Consider the following 23016-nt stretch of genomic DNA (forward strand, 5'->3'; position numbering starts at 1 on the left):
AAAGGAAATATGGAACACAAACTCAAGAATGTATCACAAAGACTCAAAGCTTGAGAAATTTCCTTCTATTCCTTTCAATTCTTGAATTCACACATGAAAGCTCAAAGACTTCTTTGCTGTAAATTTGGCAAAGTTTTTGCTTGCTTTCCAAAAAAGAAAAAAATTACAATAGACCCTTCAAGTATTTATAGAAGAGGACCCTTGAGAAAAAGGTGGGAGGATCCTAACTAACTTGAGAGATTCTCTCAACCACCAAGACTTATACAATAACTAACAAAGACGTATTCCAACTACAGTCCTAATTGAACACAACTTGTAGTTGTCTTACATGTAATTACAAAAGTGCAAGTAAAGACTTAACTTACAATTTACAAAAGGCTTTTACATGTAACTTGTCAAAAGAAAAACTACAACTAAAATATTACAAATCTGGAAAAATACAAGTAAGTGTTGAAAAACACTTAAGCTGCAACACGTGAAGACATGAATCCTTCAAACTTCAGGATGATCATTCATATTTCATCAGGATCTAGTTCATGGGTGTTCTTGGCAACAACCATGGTCTTCACAATGGTATCATGGCATCAGAGGAGCATAGAGTTGTTCATCTCCAAGATGGACTAAATTTCATGCAAAAAGATTTGGTGTTTCATCAAAATTTGAATTGAAGCAGTTGAGAATTGTTTGCTCCTCTATTCATTATGAATCCTCATCTGTAAATCTGCAAAAACTTCTTCTTCTGGTATCAGCTCTCCATCCTGACTTATTATGTTGCAAGAGGCCTTTTCACAATGAGAAACAATATCTTAGAAAACTTCACCCCATAATCTCATTGCATCACCAATCTCCTCAATGAGGGATTTAAGAACAAGGGCCTTATTTTCCAGAGGCTCTTCAAATTCCAAGTACATTTCCCTAGAAGACATAATGGCATGCTCTTGTAGAACACTCAACTGTTGTTGGGGCATGGTGTGCCAAATTGTCAAACTATCTTCAACACTTTCTAGATTCTTCTTAAAAGCATTAGAGGTATGACTTAATTTATCTTCAATAGTTTCCAACTTAGACATCATCTAAAAAATTTCTTTCAGCACTTGTGCACATAGATCATGAAGCTGATCAACCCAGGAATCCAATGCTTGTACTTTCTGAGTATTCCTTTCAACACTACGAATTGATTCTTGTGCCTCAGTAGAACTTGAAGGATTAGTCACCTCACTAGTATGTTTTGTGATTTTACGAGCAACTGCAACAAGTTGTCAGTTGTCCTCTTCTAGCTTGTCTTTCTTAGCTAAAAGTTCATCGCACCGCTATACTAGTGAAGCTACATAAAACTGAGCATCATGTTTAATCACCTCATGCATTTTCTTACCCAATTCTATCCTTGTAACTTTGTAATCAGCATATGACATCTCTTCAAGTAGCTTATCTATAAGGGGTTCAACAATTTCAGCTACCTTCATCTTGTTGGTGTCAACAATTAGTCTAGAGATAGTCTTGGCCTTTTTAGCAACCTTGCGTCTAGGCTGTTTAAGTTGCTAATAATCAAAGGCATCAGGTGATATTTCTTGCTTCTTCCTTTTTGGAGTAAAAGAACTAAGCCATGGAGGTAAAGTCATCAACTGTCCTTCAGTAACAGCTGCAAGCAAAGGAGAAGAGGTTTTTGTTTGGAGAACTATGGTCATCCTAGGTGGAGTATCTGTCTGGATGGCGACCACAGTTTTCTAAGTGACCAATGGGCATGAAGATTGCCTCATAAATTATTCAAAGCCAAAAGTGGAGGTATCAATCTTTGACAGCTGAATACATGCAGGAGTATCTTTAGAAACTTCGAGCACACTCTCTTGTTGATGATCAGGAGGCGACTCATATGCTGAAATAGGAATGACATTCTGAGGAGACTCTTCCACCATTATGTCAGGAGGAGAAAGCGGCGTCTCAATGGAAACTGAGGAAGGGATCTCATGAGGTGACTCTGAAGTTGGAGACTTAGGAGCATCATCAGATTGCTGTCCTTCTTCTGGATTATCAAGATCGATCACCTGAACATGAAACCGTGACTTTTCCTTCCCATGAACTGTCACCTCCTTAGGAGGAATCACTACTGCCTGACTAACTCGCAAATTGATCCTGGTACCAGAAGATGATGTGCCTTCCTTGTTGTCCACTTGAATCTCAAACTTACGTCCAAGAGGCCTCATAGAATCATCTTCTTTCCCAACCTTGATTTTGATGATTCTAACACCATTACTTTTCAGCCAAGCATTGGTGTTAGCCAAGATAGGTTGAAATCTCTCAAGAATGGATATGCACTCCTTGTGTGACCATTGGATTAAAGGAAGTGGAGCTTCCTCAACCCTTTGTGAAATATATTCAAGATCAAGTACAAGCACATCATCAATCATCCCTTGTGGAATATCCACCAAGTTCAAATCAACAACTTTTTCAACAGTGAGCCTACAGTAATCCATCTTCGAAATTTCCATTTCTGTACAAAGATCTACCCAGATATCCTCAATACGATGCACGTGCGAAGTATTTTTTGATTTCTTCCTTCATACCTTGGTAATCAAAATCAGCTCTGGACTTAAATATTTTGAGCTTAATTTTCCGCATCTCAGTCTCCATAGCCTTTGCTTTGACAAATGTGACAAGAGAATACCGGCCAATTTTCAATGGGTTTGTTTTAGAAATCCCCATTCCAACCTTATGTCTGATAGACTGATGAGTATGGACAACCATGATCCGTCTTACCTACTCCATAAGAATGATCTTATCAGTTAGGTATCTAGGGAGCATATATGGCTGCCCACTATAGCATCAAAATTTGATATAGGTAAAGGTTGGGAATTGGGGAAACAAGCACCCATACTCATTCACTCTTTCCCATGCCTCATCTGATACCCTTTTGTTCTTCAGAGTTATATCAAACTGAGACATGAAGACACCGAAGAATGCATCTTGAACTCTTCTGAAATGCAATTTGTTGGGTCTCAAAGGCAGCTGATCATAGTATTCCCATACCAGTATAAGCGAGTGGTCACCCTTGGTAGAAAGACCAAGGAAATGTCTGAGTGACGCTTCCAAATACACTAAGTATGAATTCATGCAGAAAGTCATGGTGGAAGGGACTGCTTCAAGTTGTTCGCACAAGGCATCACTTATGATTTCTCCCCATGATATATGATGGGATTGCCTTATGAACATGATGAACTGGTACATCCAAGGCTCAAAAACATTAGAATGTTTAAGACCCATTATCCTGTTGAGGAGAGTAATGATGTCCCCAATCTCCCATTTGAAGTCACAGTGGTACAACTTAGCCCACCTTGAGAAGGCGGCTCGTGGCTCATGAATCCACCTATTAATATGACATTTACAATCCTTTTCCCTTTTTACATAGTACTCAGTTGCACTATCTTTGGAGATTTCCATATAAACAGGTGCAGGTGGTATTTTGAAGACTTTATCAATTGTGTCTATGTCAAGGTGGATTATTGCTTCACAATCATCATTTTTAATGGTTCTTGTCTCCTTGTCAAAGTGATGGGTGCAAGTGAGATCAAATTTAGATTCTAGGGCAGCCACTGGAAAAGAAGATGCGTGATGGATATGGCTGTCCAACAACCACTACATATTGCTATCCTACGGATCCTCTACCCTTTTGACAAATTCTGACATGTCCACATGCTTTATCTCTATATCTTTTATGTGATCCAAAGGAGAAGAGACTTGAGAAGGTGAAACCTCATTTTGGTACTCATGATATTTACACTTCATCTTCTTCCAAATTGGAGATGACGACAAATCTGACATTGAAGGACAACCTGGTATACTATGATGAAGACTTAAAAGTGTAAGGCAACATCAGAATCAACTGCAACTAACATTTTTCCTTCTTCAAATGGGAAGAAATCCAACCCTTGCACTTCACGATTTTGTGAGAGAAAGAGGGGAAATAAATGGGAAATGCCAGGAATCTTGAATTTGACCAATTTTGGATCTTGGGGAATATTTAACAAGTATACAAGTTTGGGAAGAATGCACATGAAATCGGATTTTTAAAACCTAAATGCAAGTATACTTGTAAAATGGTAAATGGAGAAATGGGTGAAAATGAGAATTAGACTTTCCGAAAATGACGTGAACAAAAAGTACGGATATAGGTGTTATGGGTGGAAAAAAATGGAATGATTTTGGGAAGGACATTTTCATGCAAATGGGAAGAAATTTGAACATGCAACCCGGTTTTAAAAACCTGATTTTGGAAGGATGGGCATTTTTCATCTTTGCAACTTGGAATTTCAACAAAAGATGGTTAAAAAATTTTAACCATAAGGGAAGAACAATTATTTTCATCCAGCTTGTAATCAAGATTTAAAATCCCGAATACAAGTAAAGAGGGAAAATGGGGAAGATCAATGCAATTCAAAAATTGCTTATCAAGGGGGAAAATCTCTCTCACAAAACCAATTTTTTGGGAAAAAACAACATATTTACAAATTTACAACTAAAAAGGAAAATAAGGAAACAAGAAAACAAGAAAACAAGAAAACAAGAAAATGAAACAAGAAAAGGAAAGAAATCATACCTTGCTCCAATCTGAAAATGCTTCTTCAACAAGATGATTAATCTTTGAATGAAGAAAACAATCCCTTAAATAAGCAATGAATGAGAGATTAGGGGAAAGGGGTCATATGATCCCTTAGGATCCATAGCGACCCAATATGGTGTCATAAGGGGTCATATTGTGTCCTAAGGGGTCATATGGTGTTTTAAGGAGTCATATGACACAATATGACCCCTTAGGACACAATATGACCCATAACGACACAATTTGTTGTCGTAAGGGGTCATATGTTGTCTTAAGGGGACATAGGACCCAATATGACTTTGTAGGATATAATATGACCCATAATGATACCATATAGTGTTGTAAAGTGTCATATTGTTTCCTAAGGGGTCATATGGTGTCTTAAGGGGTCATATAACACAATATGACCCCTTAGGACACAATATGACCCATAACGACACAATTTGGTGTCGTAAGGGGTCATATGGTGTCCTAAGGGGTCATAGGACATAATATAACCCCTTAGGACACCATAGGACCCATAAAGACTCAATAAGGTGTCATATGTTGTCCTTAGGGGTCATATGGTATCCCATGACCCCTTAGGACACCATATGACCCCTAACAACACCATATGGTGTCATAAGGGGTCATATGACCCATAACAATACTGTATAGTGTCATAAAGGGTCATATTGTGTCCTAAGGAGTCATATCATATGACATACTATGACTCCTTAGGACAGAATATGACCCATAACAACACAATTTGGTGTCGTAAGGGGTCATATGGTGTCCTAAGGGGTCATAGGACACAATATGACCCCTTAGGACACCATAGGACCCATAACAACCCAATATGGTGTCATAAGGGGTCATATGTTGTCCTTAGGGGTCATATGGTATCCCATAACCCCTTAGAACACCATATGACCCCAATGACACCATATGGTGTCCTAATGGTTCATAGTGTGTCATAAGGTGGCAAGATGAACCATTATTACAATATAAAAAGTAGTGCCAATACTGCTTACCAAATTTTGACACCTAAGGGGTCATATGACACAATATGACCCCTTAGGACATAATATGACCCATAACGACATAATTTGGTGTTGTAAGGGGTCATATTGTGTCCTAAGGGGTCATAGGACACAATATGACCACTTAGGACACCATAGGACCCATAACAATCCAATATGGTGTCATAAGGGGTCATATGTTGTCCTTAGGGGTCATATGGTATCCCATAAACCCTAACATATGGTGTTATAATGGGTCATAGTGTGTCATAAGGTGGCAATATGAACCATTATTACAATATAAAAAGAAGTGCCAATACTGCTTACAAAAAATTGACACCTAAGGGGTCATATAACACAATATGACCCCTTAGGAAACAATATGACCTATAACGACACAATTTGGTGTCGTAAGGGGTCATATGGTGTCCTAAGGGGTCATAGGACACAATATGACCCCTTGGGACACTATAGGACCCATAACGACCCAATATAGTATCATAAGGGGTCATATATTGTCCTTAGAGGTCATATGGTATCCCATGACCCCTTAGGACACCATATGACCCCTAACGACACCATATGGTGTCCTAATGGGTCATAGTGTGTCATAAGGTGGCAAGATGAACCATTATTACAATATAAAAAGAAGTGCCAATATTGCTTACAAAAATTTGACACCTAAGGGGTCATATGACACAATATGACCCCTTAGGACACAATATGACCCATAACAACATAATTTGGTGTCGTAAGGGGTCATATGGTGTCCTAAGGGTCAGAGGACACAATATGACCCCTTAGGACACCATAGGACCCATAACGACCCAATATGGTGTCATAAGGGGTCATATGTTGTCCTTAGGGGTCATATGGTATCCCATGACCCCTAACGTATGATGTTCTAATGGGTCATAGTGTGTCATAAGGTGGAAAGATGAACCATTATTACAATATAAAAAGCAGTGCCAATACTGCTTACAAAAATTTGACACCTAAGGGGTCATATGGTGTCCTAAGGGGTCTTAGGACACAATATGACCCCTTCTCCCTCCCTCTCTCTCTATATCTCTCTCTCTCTCTCTCTCTCTCTCTCTCTCTCCCCCTTCCCCATCCCTCTCTCTCTCCCCCCTCCCCCCTCTCCCTCCATCTCCCCTAATCTCTCTCTCTCTCCCTTCCCCCCCCCCTCTCTCTCTCTCTCTCTCTCCCTAATATCATATACTAATATATTTATAAATTAATATATTGTATATTAATATATTGATAAACAATAGATTAGCTATGTGCAAATTTAGTTATTAAAATCGGATATCTGATTTCTATTGTACAAATTTAAAATTTGAAAATTTGGCTCAGGTTTGCTTTGGGATTTGGCTTGGAAGTGACAAGCTTAGAAAGTCAACTGAAAAAACGTGTTTTTTACTATTCCTTGATTTTCCAGACTTTACATTGGTGGTTGACGACTTTTTTTATAGCCAAAATTGATAAAACGAAAATGTTTTTTTAAGGACGTTCTCAGCTTTCCAACAATATAAGGCTTTTCTTATTTCGACTTTAATAAATAATTATTATTTATTTTCTAATTGAATTCTGACAAAAGACTTGATTGATAGATTGATTGAAAAACACTCATAACTTTCAAACGGTATAACATTTTTTGAATCTGAAACATGCGTCACATCCTATGCTTCATCTACTATAGGGAAAAATTAAAAAAAAAAAGAATTTCATAAGGTTTTGACCAAGTTAAGGTGGTCAGACATAGGAGTTTCTAAATTTCGGAAAAGTTGTAGTTAAAAATTCATAAATCATTATTTACTTTATAAAAAATTAAATAACAAATATGTGTCACATCCGAACATGATTATAATACTTATATTATAAATATTATAAAAAAATATTATGATTTTATTGTGATTAGGGTGGTCAAACATACACCTACTTCTTATCTTTTTCCTGAAATTTTAGTACCACTGCATTGAAATTTGAAATTCTCATCAAATAGGATTTTTTTTCTTCCAAAAAACAACTAGTAGCTTAGAAACTACATTCAATTTTCTATAGATTCTCTTCTTACATATTTTAAAAATAATGCTCATAACTTATTCAAATTTTCATGTCAAGTTGCATAACTCTGATTTTCTGAAATTTCATTGCCACTTAAGGGCCTATTTTGGCACACCATGATCCTGCACATACCCCAATTACAATCTGATATAAAAGTAAAGCTGATACAACAAGCACATATATGGAAATGGAAATCTAGTGTTGAGCCTGATTTGACTGGACTATGGTGTTGGGTGCTCTAGTCCCAATGACTGATCTGAGCTGGAAATTGCAAGTCTACAAATTGAGCTGATCTAGATCCTACTTGCCAAATCTGCAACTAGTTGGGGTGGACTAGGGTGTTAAGAACTCTGATCATTAAGATCCGAGTCCTGAATCTGCATTTGAGTCTGTGAAAATTTACTAAGACTTCTCAGAAATTGTCCACCTTGATAAAAACTTGTACCTATGCTTGTAATATGAAAAATGGTGTGTTTGTGTCTATATAGGATTTTTCCTTACTAAAACCACTTGTTTTGGTGATTTCCACCTCCACAAATAGCCAATATTGTATTGAAAAGTGTGTGTGCCCTAGAATCTTATGTGTTAGTAAGATTCCAATGAACTAAAATGCGAACTAGAGTCCTACCCTATGTTTTGAGTAAAAAGCCTAGAATTAATGTAATGTAAATGCTTCAAACCACAATATTCATTTTTAATCAAATTACATAAATTCAGAGGTTAAATTTATAGAAAACCTAATTTATTTTGGTTAACTTTTCGTGAGTTTTAGAATTTTTTAAATACATTTTCAGATCTGATCGTTATGACATGATGTTCATATTTAGATGCATTCAATCATTATTTATTTGCTTGCATTAGTGAAAACATCATAAAAATTGCACATTGTTATCTCTTTTTATCATGTGTTTTGCATATGTTATCAATTGAAAAATAAAATGGTTATCATTTTGTTTTTAGTTAGTTCCATGATGCATTTATTTCATAGATGTGATAATGGGTTAGCCACCCTTGTTTCACTTTATCCCTCTTAAATATCCTCCTATCCATGAGGATATTTTAGTGCAAAAAGAGACCATTAACACTTATTTCAAAACTCTCCCTCTTAAGGATGAAGTTTTGAAGAATGATGTTGATATTTCTCCTAAAATGTGCCTCTCACATGAGAATATCTTAGAGGAAGAGGATGATATCATAAAAAACTTCCTTAATGCTACCTTGTCTTCCATACATGGTACCTCTCCTAGAGAAAAAGTGTTGATGGACATTGATTTATCCTCTCCCAAATTTGGCCTTACCAATGAGGGCACATTGGTGCAAGAAGAGGTTATGAACACTTATTTCAAATATCTCCTTCCTAAGCATGAATCTTTGAATAATGATGTTCATCTTCTGCCTAAAATGTACCTTCCCCATGAGGATCATTTGGTGTAGGTGGATGATATCATCACTACCTTTTCTATGGATACCATACCCTCCTATCATTTAAATGAATTTTTCACTAGACATGAAGCATTAATGAGTTATGTTTGTGCTTCTCTTAAATCTTGTCTTACCCACAAAGATACCTCAGAGCAAGAAGATGAAATTATTAGAAATTTCCTTGATGCTATCCCTCCTAAAGATGTATCCTTGGAGAACAAAGAACCTAATCAAGTTTAAATACCTTTCCTGTTTCTAGTTATGAGAAGCCTAGACCCAAAAAACCTCCCAATATCCTAAAATTTGCAAATTACATATGTGAAAGAGGTGATATGGAAAGGCAACTAGAATAAAAATATGGTTATGAAATACATCACACATTTAATGGTTGTGCCAAAAAGAAAGATCCCAATGTTCTTCTCACTTCCCTTCCTATCCTAAGAAACATGTTGATAGGGTACCTAATCTTGTTGAGAAGCTCCATGATATCTTAGCTAAGATTTCCTTTTAGGACTTGATTCAAATCAAATGATATTACATTCTCACAAGATGAATTGCCTTCTATAGAGGTTAAAAATTGAGATGATCCCCTTATGATTACTCCTTGCATTTATAAACAAAAAGATAAAAGGTAGTTTAATTGATAATGGGTTAGCACTTAACATTTGTTGTGTTGAATTATTAAATAAGATAAATTAGGATTATTCTTCTATTCAACTGGATCTTGTTTGTGTGCAAAGCTTTGATAATGGTCCTAAAGAGTCACTTGGTATAGTCATATTACCTATTAAAGTAGGACCTATGACTTTACCTACTCATATTCATGTCATGCCCAACCATATTAATTATAACCTTCTTCTAAGTAGATCATGAATTCATTCTATGAAATCAGTCCCTTCTACCCTTAATCACACAATCAAATTCATATATAACAATTAACTTCACACAATAAAGGCTGATCTTAATCCTTATAATTTCACTCATGATGAAGTGGGATATATTTCCCCCTTTAGTACTATGATTCCTACAACAACACCATCTTCTATCAATGATGCTTATCTAGCAGGGAATTAGAGTACAATATAATTTACACCCTCCTTTAATGGGTATAATATCCCTCAATCTAAGAGTGAAGCCTTGAAGGAGCCTTTTTTGTCTTTTATCCAAGGTTCTTCTAAACCAATCGCCACCTCTGCTTCCAACACATGTCTTAATAATGATGGGGGCTCTTTAGATTTTGATAGTAAGAATGAACCCTCTCCTCTAGACATTTCAACATATCCACATGGATACAATGGACATGATTTAGGATGTGTGCAAGAACATCTTGAAAGTCATAAGAAATCACACTTTTCCAATGAAAATATAGGTTTCCAACCTTTTCCGTTGTCAACATCCCCTCCTTTGTCACTTGATGAATCCACCCACTCCAATATGGTATTACAACAAGATAATGTTTTTTCCAATCTTCTTCATGCCAATTTCATCTCTCTTGTTTGGCCTAAAAGAAGAAGGAAATGTAGACAACATATTGATTTTTTTTTTTTTTGCAAGTATCATCAAATTCATATCCATTCTAGTAATGAGTGTAAAGATTTGAAAATAAAAATATAAAATTATATTGATTTAGGTATCATAAAAGTAACATGTGATAATCAATGGCATATTTCTCATAATAATTTTAAATAACATTCAAGTTCCTATTATGTTTCTCCTCACTATGTGACATTGTTAGCTTACCTATTGGGGGCTCACTATCATTCATGGTGGTACAATTTTAGGTACAATCATACTTAGTGAGCAACATAATAGTCTATTTATTCTTGTCTCTATGTCTAGGGGGGCAAGAATAGTTTTCTATCACTTTCCTCTTTCTTGGGATTCACTTTTTCCTTTATGGGCTGCATTTTTCATAACATTATGTCCTTTCTTGCATAGAATTATCCTTCATGCAAGTACATGTGTGTTCCTTTGTTAGGACCTTTTTCTTTTGAAGTGGTATGTCTCTTATGAATAATCTCTCTTTGGAAGTTGTGTAATCCTTCTATTTGTCCCTACACTTGGGGGGCATTAATCTCTCCTATCCTTTCTAAGGATCCATTTTTCCTTTGTTGAGTGGTGTTTTCTTACGATTTTATGCCATTGTTTGTGTAAAGTTGTTGTTTTCTCAAGGATTATCTCTTATACAAGAGGTGTGTATCCTTGACTATAACCTCTTTTTCACTTGGCAATATATATCTATTATAAATTACCCCTTACATTGGGTAAAAAGTATGTCATCCTTCATCAAGAATCCCTTTAACCAAGCAATAGGAGGAAGGTATATATTATTGTTCTCCTTCCCTTCTCTTGGTAGAAGATGTTATGTTTGTTGAAGAACTCCTCTTGGAGGTAGATGTATTTTAAGAAAAGATCTCTTCTCCTCCAAGGATTCTCTTTAAACTTGTTGCAAGATATCTCCTTTTCAACTATATTATCCTTTCTTGAAGAGTATTCCCTCTTTAGCATGGATTTATGAGCATTTTTTCTTAAAAGTATATCTCCTTGGTATTGAAGGTTAAGTATCCTTGTTTCTAGCTTCCTTAAGATATCAACATAGGGCTATGCTGACATCTTAAGGGAGGTATACATATCACCCTCTTTGTACTATATTGTTCTATATTTTTACATGTCTTAAACAAGGTGTTCATTCTCAAAACTAGAGAAAAAAACTCTTACAAGAGATTTTATCAATACTAGACACATTTTGCATTTTCATTTCATGTCTTACACAGGTTGTTGCATGATTGAAACCAAAGAAAACAAACTCTTATATGAGATTCTTAACACTTGAAACCAAAAATCACTTGCACACATACACGAGGGTGAGTGGGACCAACAAAACACAACTAGACTATTCCTACTCTCCTCCCCAACATGGATCACCTATAAAAACACATCTAGAATGTGTATCAATGTCTTCTCTCACTCTTTTTCTCATGGATCACCTAGGAAAACACATCTAGAATGTGTATCCATGATTTGTCTCTTCTTCTCATGAGATAATAGCTTGGCTATTTGTAGTTCATGGATGATGTGTGCTCTTGCTCTTTTAATTGATCACTTGTGTTCTTGAGATGGCATTTTTCAAGAATGATATTAGTGATTGAGACATTTTGATATTTAGGTCTCTTTGGCTAATTGACTTGAGGTCTTGGTTTTTGGTTTTTAGCTTTTGTGTTATGTGTCTTTTTTCCTTTTTGTTATTGTTTTCCTTTATTTGTCTTTGTTTGCCTTTTTTGTTTTTGTCTTGTTTTGTGTGCCCTTGCATGTGCTTGAGTGAGTTAAGATCCTAATATTATGGGCTTGGTTACTTAAAACTAGTGATGTCTATACTTCTTGTGATTGTGCTCCTAATTTGTCTTCTCTTTCATCTCTTCATCTACTTTACCACGAGTATTTTCATAGGCTCATACTCCCGTTTAAATGGGGGTTGAATGTAGCATCATAAATTGTCACCGAACTAATTTACACCTCATTTTTGTGCTCCTACTTTTGTGTGTCCCCTCCTCATCTCCTATCTAGGTCCATTTTGTGTCCAAACTTCAATTTTGATGCCATGTACACCCATTGATGAACTTCCTCGAGGGGTATCCTTCTCCCTTGGGATTGATTGTGGTCCCTTTCAGAGAAGGACCAGTGCGCTCCTCTTAGTTGGGCCCAATTTTGAAATGAGACAAGGGTCCTATCTCTTCGACAAGAATTCAATTTTTTGGCTTTGCATGACAGTTGGAGGTCAGCCTACTTGACCTAAATGACCTAGATACCCCTATATAAAGACATTTCATCAACCTAATTTCATCTATCCATTCTATAAATCTCCAAACATATGTGCATTCGTGAAGCATTCCTTATTAGACATTTTCAAAGATTTTCAAGGCTACATATTCTCCATTCAACCATTGTGGAGAAAAATTACATCATTCATATGCAATCATGTGTGTGTGATTAGGGTTTTGTCATGTTCATGCCATTTAATACAACATATGTGATTACATTCAATAAGTAAAGCATCATCATCAACGATTGCAGATCTCAGGTATATCTTTCTAGCATTTATTTTAGTATTTACATTTAGTCTTCAAGGTTAATTCCTAAACTGGGGTTTGACAGGAAAATCCCTAATCCCAACCATTTTCCCTTCTTTACGATATGTAGGAATAGGTACAAAGCTATAATTTTTAGGATGGACATTATTCATAGAGACAAATAGGTTCCCTTTTTGATGACAAAAAGTTTGGAGGATCAAATGACTGACATTCTAGTCTTGACAATCCACATCGACCTTCTAGGAATAGTTTTGAAAACTCATATATTGTTAAGAACTTGGTTCATGGCTCCATTTGACGATTGTCACTCACTGTTTATGCATAATTGCCTTCAATTCACACACATTTACCCTAATTTTATTATTATTAATTAAATTAATTCAATTTAAAGTGAAAGAAGAGGTGTATCTAAAACTCCTAGAATCTAATTAGAATATAGATCTATTAGATTTATATCTATCAAATTCCTATCTTTCCCTAATGTAATTGGCCCCTAAGAAAAAATTAGTAATTTTACTACATTAATGGGTGAAACCTTAATTCTTCACCCTACACTTATTTTTTATTTATTGTCTCAAATCTGGTTTCTATGCACTTAAATATTTATATTTGTACTCAAATCATATATGCAATTGAATTATATAAATTTAAAGGTTAATTTCTTAAAAACCCTAATTCATTCTTCTAAAATTGACTTGTGGATTGATTTGATTTTTATGATATGTTATATTCAAATTTATATGCATCTAATATTCAATATCATAATTCACATTATTTAATTCATTAATTAATCGTGTTTACAAAGGAATTGCATTCTTTAATCATTGTTTCAAATCTTTGCATTCAATTTTACCTCTTTATGCATGAGTTTTGTTAGCTTTAGTCCCACATACAATATTCCAGTGAGGAGAAGCTATATACTTAGGGCTTCCCAAGGTTTAAACACTAAGGATATGGAGCCTCAATTTACTAACATTTTCCATGTGAATGTTGGTGCTTCTTCTAATCCAACAAATGACATCACATATCCTCATTCACTTCATACCTCGTGTGATGAGGATGATTCACTAATTAGGGTTACTATTGACCAATTGGAGAAGATTGATAATGAGTTTGAAAATATTCAACAATAGATGGGTCAACAAAACTCGAATAGTGAGGCAATCCCCTTGACTAAAGGTTTAAAAACAATGGTTCAAATTGATAAGATATGTGTGGATTTATTGCATGGCCTTGCACATATTATTGATACTAATATTATGCCAATCAAAATTTGTGCCAAAGTCCTTGGTTATTCTCAACCTACTAGCCAATTTAACCATTCCATTCCTATGCCTACATCCTTTCCCAGTGTGCCTACATTTACATCTTCTATTGTGGCTAATACCACACAAAATGTTAATCCTACACATGTTAGTCATGGGGGCAATCCCATTAATCAATATTCTTGCATACCTCCTTCTTTGAGTCTTCCATTTATTTCACAACCATCTCCCATACCAACATATCATAATTCCCCCCCTCCTTATTCCCAACCTCTACCTACTTACAACAATATTACTCCTCCACTACAATGCAATATATCTAATTAAAATCCATCTACCAAAGCAACTATCAATAACCTAGCTCAAATAGTTTCATCCTTCCAACACCAATTCAATTCTTTAAGTCAATCCAAACTCAATTTTCACACATTTTATGTAGCAATCCCACTATCTAATGAGATTTTCCCTACGATTCCTCCTAAGCATATGTAAATTTACCAATTGGAGTTATACAATGGAAAAGGTGGTCCCCCTTGACTCATGTGAAGACTTTTCAAGCCTTGTGTAGTAATTTCTCTCATGATCAAAGACTGTTGGGAAAATAATTTACTCAAACCTCTAGAGACAAAGCCTTGCAATGTTATTGTTCTTTGCCTCCTTATTCTATTAGTTATTTTCAACAATTGGCTAATGCTTCCATTCAACAGTTTCAAAATAACATTGGTCCTAAGATTATTTTGACTAATTTGATTCATTATAAGGAAGAAGTTAAAGAAAAAGTTACTAATATTATTGGTAGATATAAACATTTGCATTCACAAATTGCTTATCTTGTACCTGATCATGATGTTCAAAGAATTTTTATTGCTAATTGACAAAAGGATATTATAAATAAGCTTCTATTTTTTTTAGTTTACTTCTTTTACACAATTGTGTGCAGTGCTTCATAATTATCAGCTTCAAGCGAGTCGATTTGAATCATCATCTTTAAAGGCTCTATTTGATAAGAATGAGAGTTCTCAACAATATTTTATGAAGTTCAAACCCAACAAAGGTTTCTTCAAGATAAATGATAACATCAACAATCAAGTGGCATCCATGACACCAAGTGTGGTCCCTTTATCCAAATACTTTAGAAAAGAATTAGCTCCTCTTTCCAAGTATTTGCATAGTATGATGTTGAGGTTGATGAATGCTAATGTGTTGAAACCTCCTCCCATCAATCCAATTGACCATTCTAAACCATTTCTAGCTCCCCATGATCCTAAATCTTTTTGTCAATATCATTGTAAACTAGGTCACGACATTGAGAAATGCTAGGAGTTGAGGAATAATATTCAAGATTGTATTAATAACAATAATATATCTATAGCTAGTGCAAATGACAAAGGGACTAAGTCTATAGCTCCTCCTAACCAAAATCTCCAAATCTTCACCAATCTACTGCTTTCTCATTCTACTATTGTTGTTGAGTCCAAACCACTTACTTTCTCCCCTAATGACTTTGGTATAGAATCTATCAATGTTGTTAACCTCATCGACAAACCTAAACCTAAAAAATACTTGTTCATTGTCTTTGATCTTAGTGAGACTATTGTTGCACTAGATGGCCCATTATATATTATCGAAAAGATCAAAGACAAACTCTCACATGGTGTGCTCATTGATCTAGTATGTATGGTGAATATGGTTATTGAAGAACATCTTTTTACTCAACAATTGTATCAAGTAACATACGATAAATTTGATGTTATGGTTAAGGTGCATAATGGTTTTTATTTTCCTCCGATTGGTTCTATTACTCTTCCTGTTGAGGTTGGTACTAAGTTCTTAGATGCCACGTTTGCTATTATTCCTATATTGGATCAATTCCATGTGAAGTTAGGACATCCTTGGCTCTCTTCCATAAAATGTATCCCTTCTACAATTCATAAATGTTTGAAATTACCTCATGATGGCAATATTATAATAATTAAGCATAGCTTTTACCAACCCACAATGAAGTGTGGAAATTCAAATCTTGATTACTTTGGCCTAAACAACCCGAGCCTTTAAAGCCTTGAAATGACATCCTTTTCTTATCTTATAAAAAATGGAAAAATGAGATGATCATGGCCTCGAGTATACTTAGAGACCCTACACCCATGGATATTCCTCGTCCTCATAATGGACCTAGTCTTCTTCTTAATCCTTTTATTCCTCCTATATATGCCACAGTTGCACCTCCTACGTCCTTTAAAGGAAAGAACTTGCCATCATGTATTTCTCAACCTATTGGAGTTTATTTTGTTCCTTCCCCTATAAGGGAAGAAAAGAAGCTTATTTCAATTGATCCTCAACCTTTGCAAGTCTTGACTAAAACTAAAAGGAATCATTGTGAGAGAGAAATTTGATGAAGATGTTATTCTAAGTCTCATGAGCCTGATTCCCAAACTCTTTCCTCCTCGAAGATGCCAAATGTCGACTTGGTCTCATTTGTCTAGCCTTCACCTAGCCCTTTAGAGAAAGTTCAACTCAAATCACCTAAGTTAAAAATTCTAAAGAAAAATGATGGTTGAACTCCTTTTGATGTTAAAGATCCTATATTTATTAATTAGACGATGATAGGAATGATGATTATAATTTTTTTCATGCTAAAATGATGATCCTAATGATTTTGATGATATGTGTGAACTTGTTGAGATTAATCATGAGTTATTTTCACATTTTTTAAAAGTATTAACCCTAGCTCCTAGTGACAAGCAAAGTGATTCATCATTAGAGCATGGTATTTGTTTGGAATTTGTAGTAGCTCCATCTACCATTCTTGATGTGGCTCCTCTTGCATATTTTCTACCATCACTAAATGATGTTAACCAAGATTTGGAGGTGGGAGATCTTCTTGACTAGCTTCATTTTTGTCCTTGATTCACTTTTGTGTGTTTTCTTTTTCATAATGTGCTTCCCTTGTGATGTGTGCTTGATATGTTTTTTCTGTTGTGTTAGGTTCTCTTTAGATGACCCTTATTACTCCATTAGTGCAAGGTAATAAAGAGGTCAAATCCGTTGTAAAATTCCTTTATTTGTATCTCAATTATTTTATATGTTGTCTCTATGTTATGTCATACATGTGCTATTGTTCGTAAATGTTCTTTTATGTTGTCTACTTGGGGATGATGTAAAGCATTGATATCTCTTTCTTGGTGTCTTCCATGTTGACTCAAAAAGACATTTGTTTGTTATCTCTTGTGCTCTTCTTCCATTGTGTTTATAGTTCCACTACCTTTGGGGGGTGAGTTCAATTCAATACAACTATTCTTGATATATATTATTTAGCATAAGTGCACTACTGAGTCTAGAGTTAGTGCATCCCTTATGTGTTTTTTCCTATATATTTTGTGACCATTATCCTTTGGTTTGTCATTTCTTGGGGGTATCTCATTGTGGTAACATGGTTTTCTGTTGGATGCATGCTACTGTAAGCTATTACTCCTGATAAGGCGTATGTAATCACTTTAACATGAGGGCATATATTATGCTCATTGCTACACTTTATGCACACATCTATGACATGTTTTCAATATTCAAGTCACTTTGCAAACTAAGCCTTTTGCTTTGTAATTTGGTATTTTATTTTTTATGAGTCATAGTAAGAAAATATTACTAGGTCAGTATAGTCATGCTCTCTTTCCTCTTTTCATGTGTTGTCCCTTTTATCTTGATATTAGAGTAGTAAGATCGTAAAGTCCCTGGGGAATTGGTGTGTCTTATCTGTTTGGTATCTTTTGGTGAAATTTTTTCAATGCAACCTTGTACTTTACCATTAGTATGGCTATAGACTCATACTCTTGCTAAAGTAGGGGCTAAATGTAGCATCATAAATTATATCCATATATAATTTCATCCTCACCTAGACCTCACCTTGGCATTGTGTCTTTCAATGCTTGATGAATGCTTTGATTTTTCTCACACCTCCCACAAACTTGCATTTTCAATTTCACTCCTATCTTTCCCCCAAAGTCGAGTCCTAATTCTCAGGACTAGGGCACTAGGGCACATTGGTCCTCTCAAACAAGACCCAAATTTTGTCCTCACAATTGTCACATCATGTAAGTGGGAATTTAGGTCTTGTGTTGACTTCCTCCATAAATTCAAATAATTTTTGGATGGTTAACTATAAAAGCAGACCTGTCCCACTCATTTAAAACTTAATGAAGTCTAAGAACCTCAATCAAGATCTCAATTACACTCTTCCATTCAAGTGAGCTTGAGAAACCAAACATTCCTCAAGAATTAATGATTTTCAGATAGTTAAGTATAAAAGGAGACCTACCCCTCTCATTTGAAACCTAATGAAGTCTAAGAACCTCAATCAAGATCTCAATTACACTTTTCAAGTAAGAAAGCAATCAAACATTTTTCAAACATTAAAGGAGAAGTTTAGTGAAGTTCAAGCATTCAAGATGGCATCCATGATCGAACTTTTATGAAGACATTCTACACAACATCCTAAAACCCTTATGTGAGGATTAAAGCAAGCTTCATCAAGGTATACACTTCAATTATAAGCATTCAATTTTAAATCTAGTTTTTTGCTCAAAAGAAAGCATATTGCTACAATTCAATTCTATTTCCTTTACAATTATCATTTCAATTTTAAAGTTAATTCCTAAACCGAGGTTTGACCCATGGAAAACCCCTATCCACAACCGATTTTCCTCTCTTTCTATGTACTATAAATTGATCCTAACTATGATTGAATATTTTCATAAAATTGGTGATGACGAATGGGTTCAAATTTTGAAGGAGTGAAAACCAGAGCACTAGGGTGACCTACCACCATGGTCTTGATAATTTTTCTTGATCTTTTGATAGTGGATCCACTGCATCTCCCTGATCCAAAAAGTATCCCACTTTCTCGTAACAGAGTTATAGGACCAGGCAATGTACCACCACGATCCTGATAATTCAACTTGAATTTCCAACAATAGGCTTTGATCCTCTTATTTTTCTCAGATCTCTATTTGTGGCTCTATTTGATATTTGTAGAATTCTATTATTTTTGTTTTACTTCAACTGACCATTTATTTTCCCTAAACTTTACAATTCAACTCAAAAGGGGCTAGCAAACAAACAAGTAATTAGTATCTCAGCCCTTTTCCTAATTGAATTGTGGCTAGATCTATTAGATTTACCCCTGTTTAAATGTTTTAGTTGATTATGTAAGATTATTAGTTTTCTTATCTTAATTGGTGAAACCCTAATTTTACCACAAAAATAGATAGGATAATGAAATGCATGAACTAGGGCACGTGATGTGAAATTGAGAGTAATTGCCACAAATAGTAAGCTACATGTCATATATGCAAAAATTGAGTACAAATTTAGAATTGAGAATCAAAGAGGAACTTGTATCTACAAGGACTATGCCAATAGACATCATTTTCATCAAGGTTTCTGATGTAGATATTGAAAAAAGATTCGAGATAAGGATGTCTCTCCAATTATTTCCCCAAAATTTTATCAAAAAATTGTTGGAATTGTAGCTAAGCTACAATGTCTAGGGTTTTATGCTTCTATAAAATTTGGTTCTCTTTGTCTCAATTTGTACTTTCTAGATCTATATTCCTTCTTTGTTGAACCTAAAACTTGCACACACAAAAGAGAAAAAATGTTGTTGGGTTGATAGGGGTTTACGTAGATCAAAATTCTATTTTAGAAGAAGCCTGATAATGAGGAATAGATAGAAAAGAGATATTATATTTGTAGGGCAGAAGCTAGATCTAGAGTAAAATGATGGATTGAAATGTTATACCTTCATTCATGAATCTCCTCTTCCTTGAAGTATTCATGAAAGGTTAATGTTGCCAGGTGGGGACGCATGCATGTCTTCACATAAACTTGATCATGAATGTCATCTTTTAATGCTTAAAAATATGAATACTTGATCTCTCCTTCATTGCCTTGATGATACTTGATTGCTTGCTCACTTGAAATTAAATTTCTGTATAGGCAATGTAATTGAGAGATGTTTCAAATAAGGGAATGAGACTTGCTTTTATACCTAACCTCATGAAACATGTGGAAAATTACGAAGAAGGCCGACATTGGGTATTTGTAAGGACCACCATAGTTTCAAAATAACATAATACACAAATTACATGTCATCAAGTATATATTAATGCCACATGCCCAAATATCCAAGAATAGAGACAAGAAATCACATGTCAACATATGGAGTCAAATTACATAAGCTGACAACAAGATAAACATAAGGAAACATATAACTTTACACTAAACCACAAGGTCGAAAACAATAAATGTACAAGGACCAAATCATGATAACCAACCTGACAAGAACTTCCAACATCTGTAGATCCCTCGAACACATAATGGATAAGAACATTTTCGGAATGCCTTTCCACCCTACCATGAAGTAGTTACACTTCCCTGGATCTTTCATAACATGAAAGATACCCAGCCTAGCACAAGGTAGACTAACAATGTGATACGGGCAAGAGCAATGGAAATTGTGCTACAAAATATATCCACATTAGATAGCACTAATGTAACGATATCATGGGCACATGTAAGATGCATATAACACAAATACGAAGATAGAAGCAACAAACCTCTCTTAACTACCCTTTCAAGATATTTAATTCCATCTTAGTCACAATTGTTCCAAGGGGTACACATATGATGCATTTACTTCAATTAAAAAAGAAAAATAAATAAAGTAAAATACAAGATTACAAGCACTCGTAGGAAACAAGAGCATCAACATGCAATATCTTGTCATGAACATAATTCTTGCAGGAAATTCTATTTCAAGCATATGACTAATCACAAGTGTTTATCTAATAGGAATATGCTTGGCATACCTATTTGAAGACAACATATTTCAATCTTAGAAACCTTCATGCACCAATAAATAATCAATTAAACATGACTATCAATACATGCATATTAATTGGAAGTAAACAAATGAATTCATCCAACCCCATAGGGACAACTTTAAAACATAATCATTATCAACAAAAGGAGAATTTTCGTACTTTTCTCGATTAGGATCTATCATAACATATTAGTCATAAAATTATCAAATCTTCACAATACTAGATAAATCTCATACTTAACTAATAGGTTGAAAGATCAGGGTACACATAGACTAGCATCATGGTCAGTGAATAACTCAATCCTAAAGGTAAGCTTTAATAGCCTAAAATATTCCAAAAGAGATATCTTTTATATAAAGATTTTATATTCTTCTTAATTCTATGTCTCAGTTATGTCAACCTAATGTAACATTCTAACCTCAGATTATGTTGGAATTTCAAAATAAATATAATATATTACCAAATATGAAAATATAAAAAAGAGCCTTACAAAACATAATTATAACCTGCACCTTTAATAAAGGTCAAACTAATTGTAAAATACTTTCAATTTATTTGTTGATTCTACATTGTAAGCTTAACCCTTCTCTATAATTTGTTATCATACAACCCCTGAAGCAAGTTCAAGAGGGTTGCCATAGAGTTTCACTTTGGTCGGCTTTTAATAATAAGCACAATCTGGAACCGATAATAATAGGACAACAATGATGTATCAATCACTACTGTCACAATGATCTAATCGATTATAACCATTGAGTATGCTCTAATGTGAATAGTGTCAACACTTATAACCTACTTATAATCCATGCTTTGAAACATAATCCAAAACAAACATACTAATTTCTACGCTTCTTAAAAAAAGTTAAAATCAAAATAAAGAATCGTTTTATGTTCCATTAGATATTAGATCTTATCACATGGAGACACTCATAGGAGAGGCTCTCTCTCCTAATATTTCCGTAAAAAAAATATGAAAGTGTTTTCTTTTAGCTCTTTAATAAACCATGAATTACGTGCATGGTTCAAACTTTTTCTTAGGAGCTAAAGTATATTGAAAACTTTTTCCCTTAAAATATTCAATAGCTTTCCATTATTAAATTTAGCTTTTAATAAGGTATCTTTTTCTTTTTCTTTTATAATATGTGAACTTAACTTAAGTTCACAAATACTTTTCTTCCTTTTAAAAAAATAAAAAATAAATATATGAATTAGTTTTTATTTTATTTTTAGTTTCTAGTTAATATTTAAATAAAATATTTTATAATAATATTAATAAATATAGTTACTAATATAAATTTTATTTTATTAATATTAAATTTTTTTAAAAAAATCAACAAATTTTAATTAAAATATTAATAAAAATATATAATCAATTTAATTATTAAATAATAATTTTAAAATAATAATGGCCGTGACAATATCTTTTCCTCCTTAACATTTTTTGACTATTAGAGGATTTAATTTCTAGTCCAGTTCGGTCCTTTTGGATTGAGCCAAGGTCAAGAAGCAAGGAGAGAGAGAAATTAGAGACCACAACTCTAGCATTGGTTTGAGCAGAATCTGGCATAATCAATACAAAGAAGGAAAAACACCAAAGTGAGAGCTAAATGAGCATGACATTGTATGTGGATACAATTTATGAAACTACACTTATTTCTTCCTTGTCAAGTTCTTGCACAACACACCCTCTCTGTTGAATAT

This window comes from Cryptomeria japonica, chromosome 5 (assembly GCF_030272615.1).
Source record: "Cryptomeria japonica chromosome 5, Sugi_1.0, whole genome shotgun sequence".
Taxonomy (NCBI): Eukaryota; Viridiplantae; Streptophyta; class Pinopsida; order Cupressales; family Cupressaceae; genus Cryptomeria; species Cryptomeria japonica.